The sequence below is a fragment of the Oryctolagus cuniculus genome, chromosome 5, assembly GCF_051225735.1.
Source record: "Oryctolagus cuniculus isolate XC-2025 breed Fujian yellow rabbit chromosome 5, ASM5122573v1, whole genome shotgun sequence".
NCBI lineage: Eukaryota > Metazoa > Chordata > Mammalia > Lagomorpha > Leporidae > Oryctolagus > Oryctolagus cuniculus.
In genome coordinates, this window is record NC_142871.1 from 27,621,785 (window position 1) to 27,639,093 (window position 17,309).

A 17,309-nucleotide genomic window follows, 5' to 3' on the forward strand; every position below is an offset into this window, starting at 1 on the left:
CCTGAGAAAGGCAGCAGAAGATGGACCAAGTGCTTGGGGCCCTGCTACCCTTGTGAGAGACCTGGAAGAAGCTTTTCCTTGGCCCAGCCCTGACCATTGTGGTCATCTGGGGAGTGTACCAGTGAATGGAAGATTCCCCCTCCACTCTTTTTGTTACCCCGAGTTTCAAATAAATAAATAAATAAATCTTTAAAAATGACCTCATCTCCAGTTGGAAATAATTACTCCAGAAGAGTATGAAGTCAGCAAATATTTCCATTTCTCTTTCTAATGCCCGTAATGATGTCTGTTATTTTTGTGTCTGTAACACTTAATACTGGTATTTCCATGTATTCATGGATTTGCCACAATCACATATTAGCAAGTTGTTTTGTGCTTGCTTATCTTTGTAATCCAATGCAATTTTAAATTTGTAAATATGTAGGAGACAATGACTTTTTCCTACTTTCTACATATTTTACATTGGTGTTAACAAATCTGATCAATAGGAAATAAATATTCATAATCAGGGGAAGGTGTTTGGTCGGGCGGTTAAGGTGATCCAAAGATGTCCTTTGGAGTACCTAGCTTCAAGTCCTGGCTCCAACCTACTTCCAGCTTCCATCTAATACACAGCTGGAGTTGCAACAGGTGATGACAGTTGGGTCACTGCCACCTACATGGGAGCTTAGATTGAGTTCCCCATTCCTGGCTTCTTCCTGGCCAAGCCCTGGGTGTTGTAGGCATTTGAAGAGTGACCCTGAAAGTGGTAGATCTTTCTTTATCTCTCTATATTCCTCTCTGCCTTTCAAAATAAATAATTAAACATGCTTAAATGTTATAATCAGTAATATTCAAATGTAACTGAAAAGCTGATAAATAATATATAGCTGATTTGTAGCTGATTGCTATTCTATAATTCTCAGCAGTATTTCACGTTGTATCATTTACCAAAAAAAAAAAAAAAATTGTTTAAACTCTTTGAATCAGACAGACTGAACTGTCTTTTCTAACACAACCTATGTAGTAATGAAAGAAAATATGAGGTTATCTAGCTGTATATTACAATCAAACATTAAAGTTTAAAGCCTGACATAGCAATTAAGCCATTGGCTGGGATGATTATATCCCATATGAGAACATCTGGGTTCAAGTACCAGCTCTGCCATTCATTTCACCTTCCAGCTCATGTGCTCCCTTGGTGACAACAGTGATGGCCCATGGCTTTTCCCTCTGCCCTCTATCTCTGAGACTGAGATTGAATTCTGGGTTCCTAGTTTCAGCCTGGTACAATGTTGGTTGTTGTGGATATTTGAGAAGTGAACCAGGCGATACAAGATTGCCTCCCCACCACCCCGTTGGTTTCTCTATCACACTCCCCCGTCTTTCAAATAATACAAATAAGTTTAATATATAAAAAAAAGATAAATGTAGAAACCTATTCAGAAACAAAATCAAGTTCTTCGAATAATGTCAACATTTCCTGATTTATAAACCGTAGATGTGGGGCCAACTCTGTGACACAGTAAGTTAATCCTCTGCCTGCGGCACCCATATGGACTGCGGTTCCCCTCCCAGCTGCTCCTCTTCTGATTCACCTCTCAGCTATGGCCTGGGAAAGCAGTAGAAGATGGCCCAACCACGTGGCTCCTGGCTCCTGGCTCCTGGCTCCTGGCTCCTGGCTTTTGATCGGCTCAGCTCCTGCCATTGCGGCCATTTGGGGAGTGAACTGGTAGATGGAAGACCTTTCTCTCTTTCTCTTCCTCTCACTGTCTATGACTCTGCCCCTCAAATAAATAAATAAAATCTTTTAAAAAATTAAAAAAAAATAAATTATAGTTGTATCTTACTAGTAATTTTATTATTAAATATATACATTCCAGTACCACTTCAAAGCAAATGATTAACATTTAGCTCCTGGATTTTGTAGCCCTGCCAAATCAAAATTTCAATTGTAAACTGAATTTTGCAATTTCCCACCAATGCAATACTTAATTTCCTGAACGAAAATATCTATTATCATTATTAGTATTGGATTCCCTTGATAATGAAGACAATAAGTGAAAGTGAACTAAGTCTTTATCCTTTCCTAAGCAAACAGATGAATGAATAGAAAGCCCTAGCTCTTTTGACTGCCCTATTTGGATACAGCTCTAACCTATGAAATGCTTGGCATCCCTTCTAAATAATTCATTTCCAGACCTTGCTTGTGCTGCCAAAAAACACTTTCTCATCTTTGAAAAATAGAATTATGTTAAAAATATGAAGTCCAAATATTTAATACAAATGACCCTGAGGTTTATGGTATAGATCCAAATTCATATTTTATAAAAGTCAGCTCACTCAGAAAATAGGGCTGGATTCAAGGTAAACATGAACTAAATTCTTCATCTCAGGAAAGTTTATACACAGCTAAGTATTCCAATTTTTCTCCTAGGCCAATAATTTAAAATAAAAATTGCCAATTTGGGGGCACACATTTAACATGGAAATTAATATGCCCACAAGTTACACCATTGTGGCTGGGTTGGTATCCAGCTTTGGCTTTTGATTTGATCCAGTAATTGAGTTTCTGCCATCTCTCTGGGAGACCTAGGTTGTGTTTCTAACTCCCATAATTGGTCAAGTCCTGCTCTGAGCTCTTGTTCGCTCTCTCTCTCTCTCTCTCTCTCTCTGTGTGTGTGTGTGTGTGTTTGTGTGGCTCTGTCTCCCTGCCTTGAGAATGATGGAAGGAAGGAAGGGAGGAAGGTTGAAAGGTTAGAAGGAAGGAAAAAAGTAGCAAAGGGAAGAGAGAGAGTGTGTGGAATGAAGGAAGGAGAAAAGGAAAGAGAGAAAGAAAAGAGAGTGAGAATGACATAAAGACAGCATGAAAGAAAAGAAAAGAAGAGAGAAGGGAAGGGAAGGGAAGGGAAGGGAAGGGATGGGAAGGGAAGGGAAGGGGATGGGAAGGGAAGGGAAAAAGAAAGAAAGAAAGAAAGAAAGAAAGAAAGAAAGAAAGAAAGAAAGAAAGAAAGAAAGAAAGAAAGAAAGAGAAAGAGAGAGAGAAAGAAAGATCCCTGTTTTGTTTTTGAAATTTGGTTGATGAAAAAATAGCTCTAGGGAGGCAGAGCCATGATGATTTGATTAAGCCTTTGTCTGGGATGCCAGCATCCAACATGGCTGCAGGTTTGTGTCCCTGGTGCTCCTCTTCCAATCCAGCTCTCTGCTATGGCCTGGGAAATCAGTATAAGGTGGCCCAAGTGCTTGGGCCTCTGCACCCACGTGGGAGAGCTGGAGGACGTTCCTGGCTCTTGGCTTCAGATTGGCCCAGCTCCAGCTGCTTTGACCCCTAGGAGAATAAACCAGCAGATGGAAGATCTCTCTGTCTCTACCTTTGACTGTCTGTAACTCTGCATCTCAAATGAATAAATAAATCTTAAAAAAGAAAAATAACTATAATACATTTATTTGTTTATTAAAAGTATGAAAACAATAAAAGTTAATTATTCAGATATTAATTTTAAAGTGTATTAGCAGAATCATGAAAATCAAAAAAAAATTATACTGGAAATCTGAGGTGATTCTTGGGTAAATAAAAGCAGTCATTCAGCATACGAAAATCATAACTATTATTTTATATTTATCTTTTTTCTAAGCTTTGTTCCTTTTCTGGAATGTTAATATAGAAATTAAAAGATATATATTTTAAGTTAATATTGGAAGTTATCTGAGAGCCATTATGTTTTTCTGATAGTTGGAGTCATATTTAAATGTTTTAAAATTATGTTAGATGTATTTTGCTATAAATAGTTACTAACAAGTTATACTTTACTGAGAAAGTTTTATAAATAGACCTCTACTTGTATTAGATCCTAGAAGTCTTTTCTTCAAATACAGAAACAAAAAACCAACCACACAAGAAATCTTTATTGCAGGAAATGAGTGATTTTGCAAATTTTCTCATTTTGGATTAATCATTGCTAATCATTCATGAAGTCATTTGCATCCCTGAGTGTCATGTGGAATCAACACTACAGAATATCTATCATAGATGGCAAATTAGTTATTCATTTTTGTAAGATCTCTTTCCCAGTTGAGTTATCAAGCAAAGTCTTCTTAATTTTCAAAATACTGGCAACTCTAGAGATAATGCAACAAAATAGCAAAAAATATTTTAACAACATATTTTTTAAATTTCTGAGAAAATGAATAATAGATCAATAACAAATATAGTTAAAATTATTAAAATAAACAAAAATAGATTTAAAGCGAGCTATATTAAGGAAAAAATTGCAATTTAATTTGATTCTTCAAAAAATAAAAATAAAGCAGTAATTTGCTAAATACATATAACTATCAAGGAAAAAGAGTAAAAGCTTAACACTGTCCAAAAATTATTAATTAAAGTGAGGAAAAAACATAGCTGTATGCCATCAAATTAACTTCAAGAGAATAAATTTGTTCAACTTCATGCAAATGACTTCTAAAACATAAATTTCCTTGCAAAATGTAAATTACTTAAAGCAATTATCCAAAAGAAGAGTCTCTAAACAGAGATATTTCTTTGGAAGAAATAAAAAAAAAATTACCTAATTTTAAAAACAAGGTTATATAGATAAATTATACGGAAATTGATATAACACTGACTTCCTCATCATTCAACAGGCCATGGGCTTTGAAGGTTTTAGGGTGGAAGGAAGAGTAACTTATTTTGGCTTTTAATTACTATTTAATATGCATATTTTTCTTTCCAATGTGGTAAAACTTATTTAGTTAATTATCAAAAAGGCAAATCACAGCCTTAGTTTATTTGATTTTTACATTCTGAAGTAGAAAATGTTAATAAACTTAATCAATCCTGATATTAGTCCAATAAGGCTTAGGACCTCTAAAAAGCTTTCTCTACAAATCAGATATTTCAATATGATTTATTTGTCAAAATCTATAAATTATTTTAGCCTCATAAATCCACTTGAAGTTAGCAGATGTTTTAATACAATACTATGTTCAGTCACTTTATCATAGCAGAATTAAAAAAGTATTCAAAATTAGCAAAAAAGACTTGAATATACAATAGTTAAATATCTACAAAACTAATGTTAGTAGAATTTAATCTTTTGTAATTGTCATTGTACAACATGTGTCCTTTCCTATGTAGAGTGTTTCACTAAGCATTATGTTTTTAGAGTCACATATCTTATTGTAAATAGCAGTATATCATCTGAATTTTTGCAGTGTTCTCTGTTTTAAATACATTAAAATTTCTTTAACAAACTCATTCCCAAGTATTCCACTATTGGTATAGATTCAGCTTTTTTCATATGTGTGTGTGTGTGTGTGTGTGTGTATATATATATACATTTAAAATATATTAATGGGGGCCAGCGCTGTGGTGCAGCAGGTTAACACTCTGGCCTGAAGTGCCGGCATCCCATATGGGCGCCAGTTCGAGACCTGGCTACTCCATTTCCTGTCCAGCTCTCTGCTATAGCCTGGGAAAGTAGTAAAAGATCACCCAAGTCCTTGGGCCCTTGTACCCGCATGGGAAGACCTGGAGGAAGCTCCTGGCTCCTGGCTTCAGATCGACGCAGCTCAGGCCGTTGCGGCCAATTGTGGAGTGAACCATCGGATGGAAGACTTTTCTCTCTCTCTCTCTCTCCCTCTCTGCCTCTCCTCTCTCTGTGCAAATCTTTCAAGTAAAATAAATAAATCTTAAAAAAATAAATAAAACATATTAGTGTGCATATTTTTCAGTGCACAAATGCATACATTTGTGCTATAGCTATTAATACACATACACATATATCTACATTTATATGTGTATATATCTATTCAGATAGATGCTAGATGAAATTACCAGATTGTGAATATTCCATGCAAGTTTCATGGTAGACAGCAGGCAGCTTTTCAAAGCTGCACTAACAGTTCTTATACTCTAATGGACCCCAGAAGACCCAGGTGCTCTATATCCTCACGTACCTTGGTATTAGCGGACTCTTGGTTTAAAAACATTGCTGTAAGGCCGGCGCCGTGGCTCACTAGGCTAATCCTCTGCCTTGTGGCACCGGCACACCGGGTTCTAGTCCCGGTCGGGGCGCCGGATTCTGTCCCGGTTGCCCCTCTTCCAGGCCAGCTCTCTGCTGTGGCCAGGGAGTGCAGTGGAGGATGGCCCAAGTACATGGGCCTTGCACCCCATGGGAGACCAGGATAAGTACCTGGCTCCTGGCTTCAGATCAGCGTGGTGCGCTGGCCGCAGCACAGCAGCCGCAGCGGCCATTGGAGGGTGAACCAACGGCAAAAGGAAGACCTTTCTCTCTGTCTCTCTCTCTCTCTCACTGTCCACTCTGCCTGTCAAAAAAAAAAAAAACCAAAAAAACAACAAAAAAAACATTGCTATAGACTGTAGTGGTAACTGTCTTCGTAATTGAAACTGAGAGGACTGAAAGAATTGTTGAAATTTCTGTCAAATCCTATGCCCATGTTTAATTTGTTTTTCATTTTTAAAATTGATTGCCATCTTCTAATTGCTTTGTATAAATTCTATATATATTCCTAATAAGAAATTATTTTAGTACATATGTGCGTGTGTGTGTGTGTGTGTGTACGTTGGACATATCTTTACAAACTCATTCTGATATTTTTTCATTCATATTAGGACATGTCAGGACAAACAAGTGCCTCTTAGTTAATCATAATTTAACTATCTTAATGTCTCTTTTATACCTTTGTACAAATTCCATTTTTAATTTTGATCTATTCATTTATTTGCTTATTTATTTATCTTGAAAGGCAGAGGCACCGAGAAAGACATAGACATTTTCCCTCTCCCAGATGCCGAAATGTCCAGGTATGAGCCAGGTAAAAGCCAGGACCCCAGAACTCAATCCAAGTGTCCCATGTAGTTGGCAGAGAGCCAAGGATATGAACCCGAATCATCAGCCTCCTGGGGTGTGCATTAGTAGGAAGTAGTGCCAAGACTTGAAACCAAGCACTCCTATACAGGATGCAGGCATCCCCAGCAGCCTTTTAACTCTGTGCCAAGGGCTCATGTTCAGATTTTACTTTTAATATTTTGACTGATTTTTTGTATGTCCTCACTGAGACTGTTGGTCTCAGTTATCTCATTAGTCATTATTGCTAGAAGTGTGATTTCCTTGGTCTATGTAATTGTTGTGCTATCCTCTTATATCTTTCAGTGTTTATATTTCTTGACATAATCTTCTCTTTACAACGGGATTATAGTGATAATGGAAAATGTCCTCTTTGAAGAAAAAGGTGACAAGTTGTGGAAATCCCTTAATGAGATGAAGAACAAAATCAAATGCTAATCAAAAAGCACATGTTACTGTTTTAGTTCAATTAGGATATAACATTTTGTGCCATTATTATAAATATAAAACTGTTCTTGAAACATAACATTTAAGTTCCTTTGTGGTAACCTTGGTATAAACCCATCATATGATGTTTAATATTCAAGAGAAAATATTATGATTGCATAAACCAGATAACTCCATCTTCATTTTTACTTCATGCTTATTCTTGACCCTAATGACATTTAATTTTAATAAACTGCATCTCCTTCCATGACTGTTCTCAATTCCTCCAAGTCTTTGCAACTCTTTAGAACAGGAATTCTAGTGGAAGGTCTCTGATGAATTCTCTCAGTAACAGCACAGGATGGTAGCATTTCAAAGAAATTTCAATATCGATTAAAACAACTGAAAGCTAACAATTAGGGAGCAGAAGATGAAAGGCTACATAAAATTATTGAAGGTTTTCTGTATGCTTGCTAATTATTGGGAGAGGTTAACAGAGGAGAAATAGAGAATTTGGAAAGAAAGTCTGACTGTTTTCCCAAGATAAAACCTAAAATTGTTCCAAGAGTCAAACCTCTGTGTATCTCAGAAACTAAATGCTGTCTTCACAGTGTTCATAGAAGTCGGAAAAGTCATAATCAATTGATCATATATAATAATAATATTCATATTATATTCTTGATAAGTAATGATAATATTCATAGTGTATTGCCTATACAAAGTGTGTGGAAATATTTGCTATCTTTTTCACATAATTTGAGCCATTATAAAATGTGGGGTTAAAAAAGGTTTATCTTTGGTTTTCTGTTTTATGAAAGAAATTGGGGATTGCAAATATCTCTAACACACGTTTCCAATAATTAAATAACTTGTTATATATCTTGACAGCATCCTATGACGGATAATCCTAAATAAATAAATAAATAAATAAATTGTTATTTCAGGGTGTTACAGAAGTTTACAAGGGGTACAATTAAATTTAATATTATATATTTTTTAAATTTCCTGACATTTTCTTAAAATAAAAAGTTGATTATTCAATGCAGAATATAGGTGATAATAACAACCTAAGTTTATAATTAAAAATGTCTTATAAACCTAACGTACCTAGTTGGTTGGTAGATGTATTGGACCATTTTGTGTTGCTATAACAAAATAGTTGGGGCTGAGCTCTTCTTGAGGAAAAGAGGCTTACTTATCTCACAGTTCTGAAGATCCCACAGCACCGTGCTGGCACCAGGTTCTGGTGAGACAGTGGCAGATAGTATCCCACGGCAAGAACCATCAAGCTCACCTGGGAAGAAAGGAAGCAGCAGACAGAGGAGAGTTCAGGCTCATTATCTTGTAACATCCAGCTAATGAAGTCCCAGGAACTAATCAAGTCGCAGGAGACTCAACTCACTCCCCGGAGACAGCATTAACCTATTTATAAGGATGGAGTCCCTTTGAACTCATTGCTATCCACTGGACTCCTCCTCTTAGAGCTTCCACCACCTGAACACTGCTACCCTGGGAACTCAGCTTCCAGCACATGAGCCCTTCAAGGACAGCCATATCCAAACTACAGCAGCAATTGCTGATTTCTCTTTAGCATTCTCTGATTCTATTCCTTTCCACTAGTGAGCTTCAGTAATAATGTGTACAATGTCATTGCTAAATGGCATAAAGAAAAGTAAGGATGAGGGGCAAAAATAGTTGCTTTAAAGATGATTAACAAAAGTTTCCAAATGCATAATCAATGATAAAATACATAATACCAATACATAATAAATGAATAAAACAAGTCCACTAAAACCGGATAAGAAAAAGAGACCAGAGAAGAAAGAAAGAGAGAGAATGAGAATGACAGGAGAGTTGGAAGGAGAAGGAGAGAGAGAGAGAGAGAGAGAGAGAGAGAGACAAATTTATGGCTTTCCTTTTCTTTTCTTTCCTCTTCTCTTCTATTCTGATTGAAGCCATGCTATATTTTAAAAATGTCAGTACACAGACAAGTTGACTTGTATTTGACAAGCAGTTTAAATATTTCCATATGTTTTATATCTTTAAAAACTCCTCAGGATAAACATCTAGATGAAATGCTTTCACTGGATACCTTAGTAGGAAAATCTTCAGCTTACAAACCCTTTTAATAATGTGGATTCTAGACATCACATTGCCATTTTAAATCTTCTAAACATGTCATTTATCTTTTTACAAAAGAGGATTTGAAAAGATAGACTCTTGACTCAGGAACACTATGGAAAAGTAGATCGTTAATAGCCAGAATCTTGAGAAAAAGTATTAATGGCTGCATAATTAGAGAAGAAGTCATGAAAGGTAAAAGGGCAGTGATTGGGTTAAACTGGGCCCTCCTGAACAGCACAACAGTGCAATATTCAGGAGCCTGACAGCACAGGAAGGGTTAAGAAAGGTGAAATGGAGATGACTGGGCCTATAAGCAATTTGCTTGTGAAGAGAAAAGACCCCAAGTTAAGGAGAGGTTTTGTTTGTTTTGTTTTGTTTTGTTTTGTTTTTGAGAAGGAAGAAATCAAGGATGTTTATGTACTGAGGAAAGACACAAATTACCAGAGAGGGGTTATTTGAAAAGATTAAGGAAAGAGGCCAGGAAAGCAGTAATAGTTATTTTAAAAGAGCTGAAATTATAAAACATCAGCTTTCAAACCAATATAATGAAAAACTTGATGATGGAATTAACTGCCTTCAAATAAAAGTGTATTAGTAAAGAGTAATCAGGTGGGAGTCTTTCTGCTTGAGTTTTAAGATGCTTTCCAATCAGTTGTTTCGTAACTTCATTGTTTATACAGTAGAGGCTAATTGAACCTTATATTTGTTATTATAAAAATCTTGAAACATAGCAAAGAAATAAATAGAAGAAATTGAAAATGATATCTGTAGCATTTGGGTTAAGTATGTTAAATTCCAACGAATCAGGAAAAATAAGAGGCAGGCACTAGAAGAATGATATTCTTTGTGGGATAGTTCTGCTTTGGTTGGACTGAACAAAAACCTTGAAACAAAATTCACAATAAAAGGTAAAATTAGCCATTTAAAATGAACTCAAACACTTAGATATGGCAAAAAAAGAGCAATTGGTTTGACAAAATGTTAGTACCTCACCGAACAGTATCAATGATCAGTTCATTTATTTTGACTTGAAGCTCTTCACTTGTGATAGATACCACAGCCATTTGATGTGTGTGAGTGTTCGAAGCACTATTCTAGCAAGAGTTATGATTTCTCAGATTGTTTTTCTCAGAATCCCTTCTCTTCTCATGCTTCTATTCTGTATGAGTTGCTGTTTTTATTTTTATTGGCTATGAACTTGCTATTTCAAAATTATAAAGTGCCAGTGTTTGATATTTGTATATTTGAGAGAAAGTGAATCCTACATAGCCTCGAAATTTAAAGGCACACTGGCAATCAAAAAGACAAAAAAAGAGAGGAAACAACTGGGAAAGTATCCCTTTTTAAGAAAATATTTATCCGCTTTATTATCATATAAATAAACTGTTAGAAAGTAGTAAATAGAAAATTTATTGTAAAATATTTTCTTTATATGTCATCATCTTGTATTTATTTTAATCACTTCAGTATTTTTGGATGGCTTTATCATAATTATTACTTAGATTTTAAATAAAAATAGTGTATTTAGTTAATCACTTCTATTGTCTGTTCTTCCACTCCCTTCCTAATGTTATAACGTTGTTACTTGCTATAGAAATGACTCTATTTTCAAAATGTAGACTTGCCCAACATGAACAGATAGGGATAGTGATTTGTTAATCCATAAGGAAAAAAAAAAACTATTTAATTTTTGGTTAAGTGTTTGTATGCAATATGTTTAATCAAATGGATTTTAAACAAATAGATTTGTTAATAAAGGTTCATTTTAGAAAGGTAATATTTATATTCCTGAAGATTTCAGAAGTAGAACAAGAATATGCCAATAGTAACATCACTTTACTGTACACTGACGGGGTTCTGAGTCAAGAGCTGTTTATATGAAGAGTGAGACCTGTAACTTCTTCAAAGCTGGCATGTGGGTGTCGAGGGGATTTGGGTATTTCCTCTTGCTATCTGTCTCATGGTGTGCAACAGTGGCCTTGGAAAGACTGTCCTGCTCGGTCCAGAGGGCTGCTCGGGTTGTCCAGTGGAATGGGCTGGAAGCCTTGTCTGATGACCATTTGGAGTTTGACAGCTTTTAGTCTGTTAGAGACAAAACGAACAAGGGCATTAAAAACACATGGTCCAAAGAGAAGCAGCAAGATTACAGAAGTTATTGGGGCAAGGAGAGGAAATACCCAGTATTTCCATGACCAGATGTGAGGCCAGAAATCCCAGCCCTACTTGGCCTGGTCCTGGATCTATTTGGCTTTGTCCAGGAAAAGTACGAATTTGGGTCTGTACTTGTCCAGTCTGATTGACCCAGAGACAACATTCTTCCTGGAACATGGCGCAGATACCTCCGGGAGCAGCAGTTAGCATGTCCAATATTTCTTTCATAACCTTTTGTGACTTCCGCATACCTTCTTCAACTTACTTGGAACATTCCATCATTTCCATTCCAGTCTAGAGTAAACTCTAGAGATCACTGAAGGCCTTCTTCTCCCTTTGCACACAAGTTCTGCAATAGAGTCCACATGGACATTTAGAAAAGGAATCCTGTTGCATTTTTCCAACTCTTCCACAAGCTCCTGGTGAATGTCAATGGACTTGGAGATGGAAGAGGATGTGAAGAGCCAGAGGATTCTCTTCTGATGCATTGCATAGTTCAACATTTTGGGCCAGCTGTAGATCATCTTTTCCACCTACGTGTGGAAGCATGGTTTAGTCACTATAGGCTGAATCAATTTTTCTCTTCTTGCTGTCTGAGAATTCAGCTTGGAAGATCCAACCATCATTTAATATATATGTTTTGGTATCCAAAGACAATTGTTCTTTTATTCTAGGGAGGCATATTTTTATTTAAATTAAGGTAAAACAAAGGTTTGAAACTAGCCATTTTAATAAGGCATCACCAAAAGCACAACTCTATTAAGTGTTTCTAGATTAGTAATATATGAATAAATTCTCATAAAATATTCAAAAGAAAAAAGATACAATTTCTAAAGTAAGTATGCAAATAAATGATACAACATGACTTTTCTACTATTTTTACTGTTTTAGAAATCATTATCAATTGTCACATTTGAAGGAAAGTGTAGGAAAACCATTATGGTCCAATTCTATCAACCGTTAATATTGCCAACTTGGATTAGACTTCATAGCTTGAATAAAATTATTAAGAAAGTGAGAAACAAAAAAACAAGAAAAATGGAAGTGATAAATCACTGTTGAATTTACCTACCATGATCATAATATGCCAGGCAAAATGTTGAATTAATAAAACCCTGGTCCTTTCGGTTAATCCTACTTTTATGTGCCTTTCGTGGGTATGGGTTTTCACAGGCAGATCCAGCATCCCAGGTTTATTTCTCAAATGATACCCACATCTTCTAAGCTGTAGGTTTATTCTTCTGCTGGAGAATCATGGGAAAGGTGATGGAATTATTCTTGTAGACTTTGTTTGCTCCCATGATTACTCTGGTTTTCTTTGATCTCTTTCCCCTGCACTATCCTCAGGCATGGAAGAATTCTCTACTCAGAAGAGGGCTGATTTCACAATGAATTTTGCTATGTGTCAGATAACAAACTGAAGGATGACTTTTTATTTTATAAAAATACTCAAATTAAACGCTGCAGATAATCATACTTCTCTATTTGCATTTTGTGATCTGTCATTTTCGATAACTGTTTAGCTGACAGAGTATGAAAAACTTTGTTTATCACATATGGTGTTGGGAAAACTCATTTGTGAGTTATGAATTTCTAACCATATTTTTTGGCAATGTCTAAATTGAAGTTTAGAGATTATATAATATCATGTGGCCTCAAACTTAATATTGAAAAGAGAAAAAAAAATATTTTGGTAAATAGAGTTTTATGTTACTTGGTCTCTACAGTTGGAAGAGTCATAATTATCTGGAACTATAATAAGGGGTTTTAGTCATGTTTTAAGAAGATTAGGTCCTTTCATCTCAGTCAGGGATTTAGAGATGATTTTCAAAATGAGTACATGTAAAAGAAAAATATGTCTACATTCAAATAATGTTGAAAATAGAAATCACTATTTACTCATATTTTTCTTATATGTTGACATATTTATAAGGACATCAAAATTAATTCTTTTAGAAGTAAAAGAATAGTCTTAGAAGCATATGATTTTCATTTCAATGATTTGTCAATTAAAAATATTCAAGACTGTTGGCAGAATCATGATTTTAATTCTCTTGAACTTCATAAGGTTTTCCTTTAAAATGAGACATTTTAAAAAGATATTTAACAGAAATACTATTTTATAAAATATGATCAGATAAAGAACTCCCAGGGACCAGCTGCTCCATTTCTGTTTGATCCAACTCCCTGCTAACGCACCTGGGAAATCAGTGGAAGATGGCCCAAGTCTTGGCCTCTGTGTGCACATGGGAGACCGGATGAAGCTCCTGGCTTCTGGCTACGGATCGGCTCAGCTCCGGCCATAGCAGCTACTAGGGGAGTGAACCAGTGCAAGATTCCTCTCTCTGTGTCTGTCCCTCTTTCTCTCTCTGTAACTCTGCCTTTCAAGTAAAAAAAGAATATTTAAAATTATTTTAAAAAGAAAAAGAACTACCAGTAATAACTAAGATAATATATTGAAAATGAAAGTGAGGGGCCACCACTGAGATGCAGCGGGTTCAGGCTGTGGCCTGAAGCACTGGCATCCCATTTGGGTGTCTGTTCCAGTCCCAGCTGCTCCTCTTCCGATCCAGCTCTCTACTATGGCCTGGGAGAGCAGCAGAAGATGGCCCAAGTCCTTGATCCCCACACCCAAGTGGGAGACCAGGAAGAAGCTCCTGGCTCCTGGCTTCAGATTGGATTGACGCAGCTCGGGCTGTTGCAACCATTGGGGGAGTGAACCAGTGGATGGAAGACCTCTCTTTCTCTGTCTCTACCTCTCTCTGTAACTCTATCTTTCAAATAAATAAAATAAATCTTAAAAAAAAGAAAATGAAAGTGAACAGTGCAGTCCTCACACATCTTCACTGACAGTTTTTCCACGCATTCACTTTCCTTAGCCTATAAATAGAAATGATCTAATATGTATTTTGTGTTCAGCTAAAAAGCTGTCACTCTATTACAAAAGAATTACCAGTTGGGCAGATTTTGTATATTGGTTATTTGCACTAAAAAATTGAATATTCTAAGCAAAATCCAGGTTAATAAACACACCTTAATATTTCATTATGCTAAAAATTTACTTTTTAAGAATTTTATTTAAGTTATACAAGTTTCATGTATTTCATATATACAGGTTTAGAAACACAGTGGTACTTCCTATCCTACCCTACCTCTCTCCCACACTCCAACTCTCTTCTTTTTTATGAATTATTTCCTTAAAGAATTGTTTATCTGAAAGCCACAATAAGAGAGAGATGGAGATAGAGAGAGAAGTCCACCTTCTGGTTCATTCCCCAAAATGTCCACAATTGCCAGGCCTGGGCATAACCAAAGCTAGGAGTTAGGCACTGTATCTGTGTCTCCCACATAGGCAGTAGAGATTCTTGTCATCATCTACTGTATTCCCTGGTGCATTAACAGGAATCTGTATAGCAAGCAGAAACCCTAAGCAGAACTCTATTGGATGCCACAATTCTGGCTCCTAACATGCTCAATACAAAAACATTTTACATATATATATATATATATGTAAATACATTGTAATATATATATGTAAATACATTGATATGTATACATATATATCAATGTCCATAGATATAATGTTCATATATCCCAATAAGCTATCCTGCAGCATACACAGAAAGCAAGCAGAATTCATGTTTGGAAGTCAATAGACTAGTGTACATAGAAAATACTGGTGTCCATAAATTCTTTGGAATGTCCATCAACAAATAGGAGCTAATTTTTCTTTCCATTAGTATAGGCTTAACTTGTTGAATCATTTCTAGCTTGAGAGTAGAATGGTTGTGTACCACTCTGAGACTAGGATAAAAAAGACCCTGAGTATCTCTCCCTCAGCTTTCTTTCTCTGATTAGATCTACATGAAACATGTCATATATCAGGACACTGAAGTATCCTTGATCAGAATTTCTGGTGGTAAAGAATAGAGGATTTCTGTCAACAGGCATACATGTGAGTTATCTTGGCAGTGGATATTCCAGTCCCAGTCAGGTCTTCAGATGATGACAGATGTAGATGGCATCCTGATTAGAAACTCCTGTGAAATTCTGACTCAGAGAAAGTCAGATAACTCGTTCCTGAATACCTGCTGTAAATTAGGGATAATAATTCATTTTTGTTGTTTTAAATAATTCTGTTAATTTTAAATTTATGTGGCAATAATAGATATTAATAAAAGCAGTAATGGAAAGATAACATGTTCAGTGTTAGAAGAGAGTAAATGAAAATGTGTGAGAGGGAAGTAATTGCTGTCAGTTTGGAAAATCAAAGAAATGAAAATCATTTTGGAGACTATAATAAATACTGCATTTTGGGACAGGTAATTGCCCTAGCATTTATGTTGCTTGTTAGGACCCCTCATTTCATATGGGGCACATGAGTTCAATTCTTGACTCTGGCTCCCGTTTCCAGCTTCTCTTCAATGCACACCCAGAGTGGCAGGATTGATCACTCACCTGGTAGATGCCTGCCACTTCTATGTAAGACCTGGGTTGAGTTCCTGGCTCTCAGCTTTCACTCCCATTCACCCTTGGGCATTATAGACACTTGAGGAGTGAACCAACAAACAGAAGCTCTTTTTCTGTTTCCTCACCCTCTTTCTTTTTCATGCTGCCTCTAAAATAATTTTTTATAAATTTATTGAATAAATACTGGATCTGATGAGTTTAAAGGTGGAGAAAACTTTGAGATTTAGGAAAAGATGTTTTTGAATAGCATAAAGACTTAAAAGAAAATGATGCATATTTGAAAGACAATATATTCCTATTTTGATCAGTAAAATAAAAATAAAAGAGATAATGATGAAAAGATTGCTCAGCAGCTTGTTAATGCGATGTATCACACTGATTGATTTGCGAATGGTGAACCATCTTTGCATACCACCCCACTTGGTCTAGTTGGATGATCTTCCTGATGTGATGATGGATTCAACTGGCTAGACTTTTATTGAGGATTTTTGCATCCATGTTTATCAGGGAAATTGGTCTATAGTTCTTTTTCTCTGTTGCATTTTTTTCAGATTTTGGAATTAAGGTGATGCTGGCTTTGTAGAAAGAATTTGGGAGGATTCCCTCTGTTTCAATTGTCTTGAATAACTTGAGAAGAATTGGAGTTATTTCTTCTTTAAATGTCTGGTAGAATTCAGCAGTGAATCTATCCAGTCCTGGACTTTCCTTTGTTGAGAGGGCCTTTATTACTGATTCAATTTCTGTCTTAGTTGTGGGTCTGTTTAGGTTTTCTATGACTTCATGGCTCAATTTAGGTAGGTTGTATATGTCCAGGCATCAACCCATTTCTTCTAGGTTTCCCAGTTTGTTGGTATACAACTCTTTGTAATAATTTCAGATGATTCTTTATATTTCTGTGGTGTCTGCTGTTGCACTTCCTTTTTTTATCTCTAATTTTATTGATTTGTGTCTTCTCTCATCGTTTTTTGGTTAGTTTGGTCAATGGTGTGTTAATTTTGTTTATTTTTTTTTAAATACCAGCTCTTTGTTTTGCTGATTTTTTGAATTTTGGGGGGATCAAATTTTGTAGATTTCTTGTCTAGTTTTAATTATTTCTTTTCTCCTGCTGGTTTTGGGTTTTGTTTGCTCTAGTTTTTCTAGATCCTTGAGATGCATTAATAGCTCACTTATTTGGTGCCTTTCCAATTTCTTGATATAGGCACCTATTGCTATAAACTTTCCTCTTAACACTGCCTTTGCTGTATCCCATAAGTTTTGATATGTTGTGTTGTCATCTTCATTTGTTTCCAG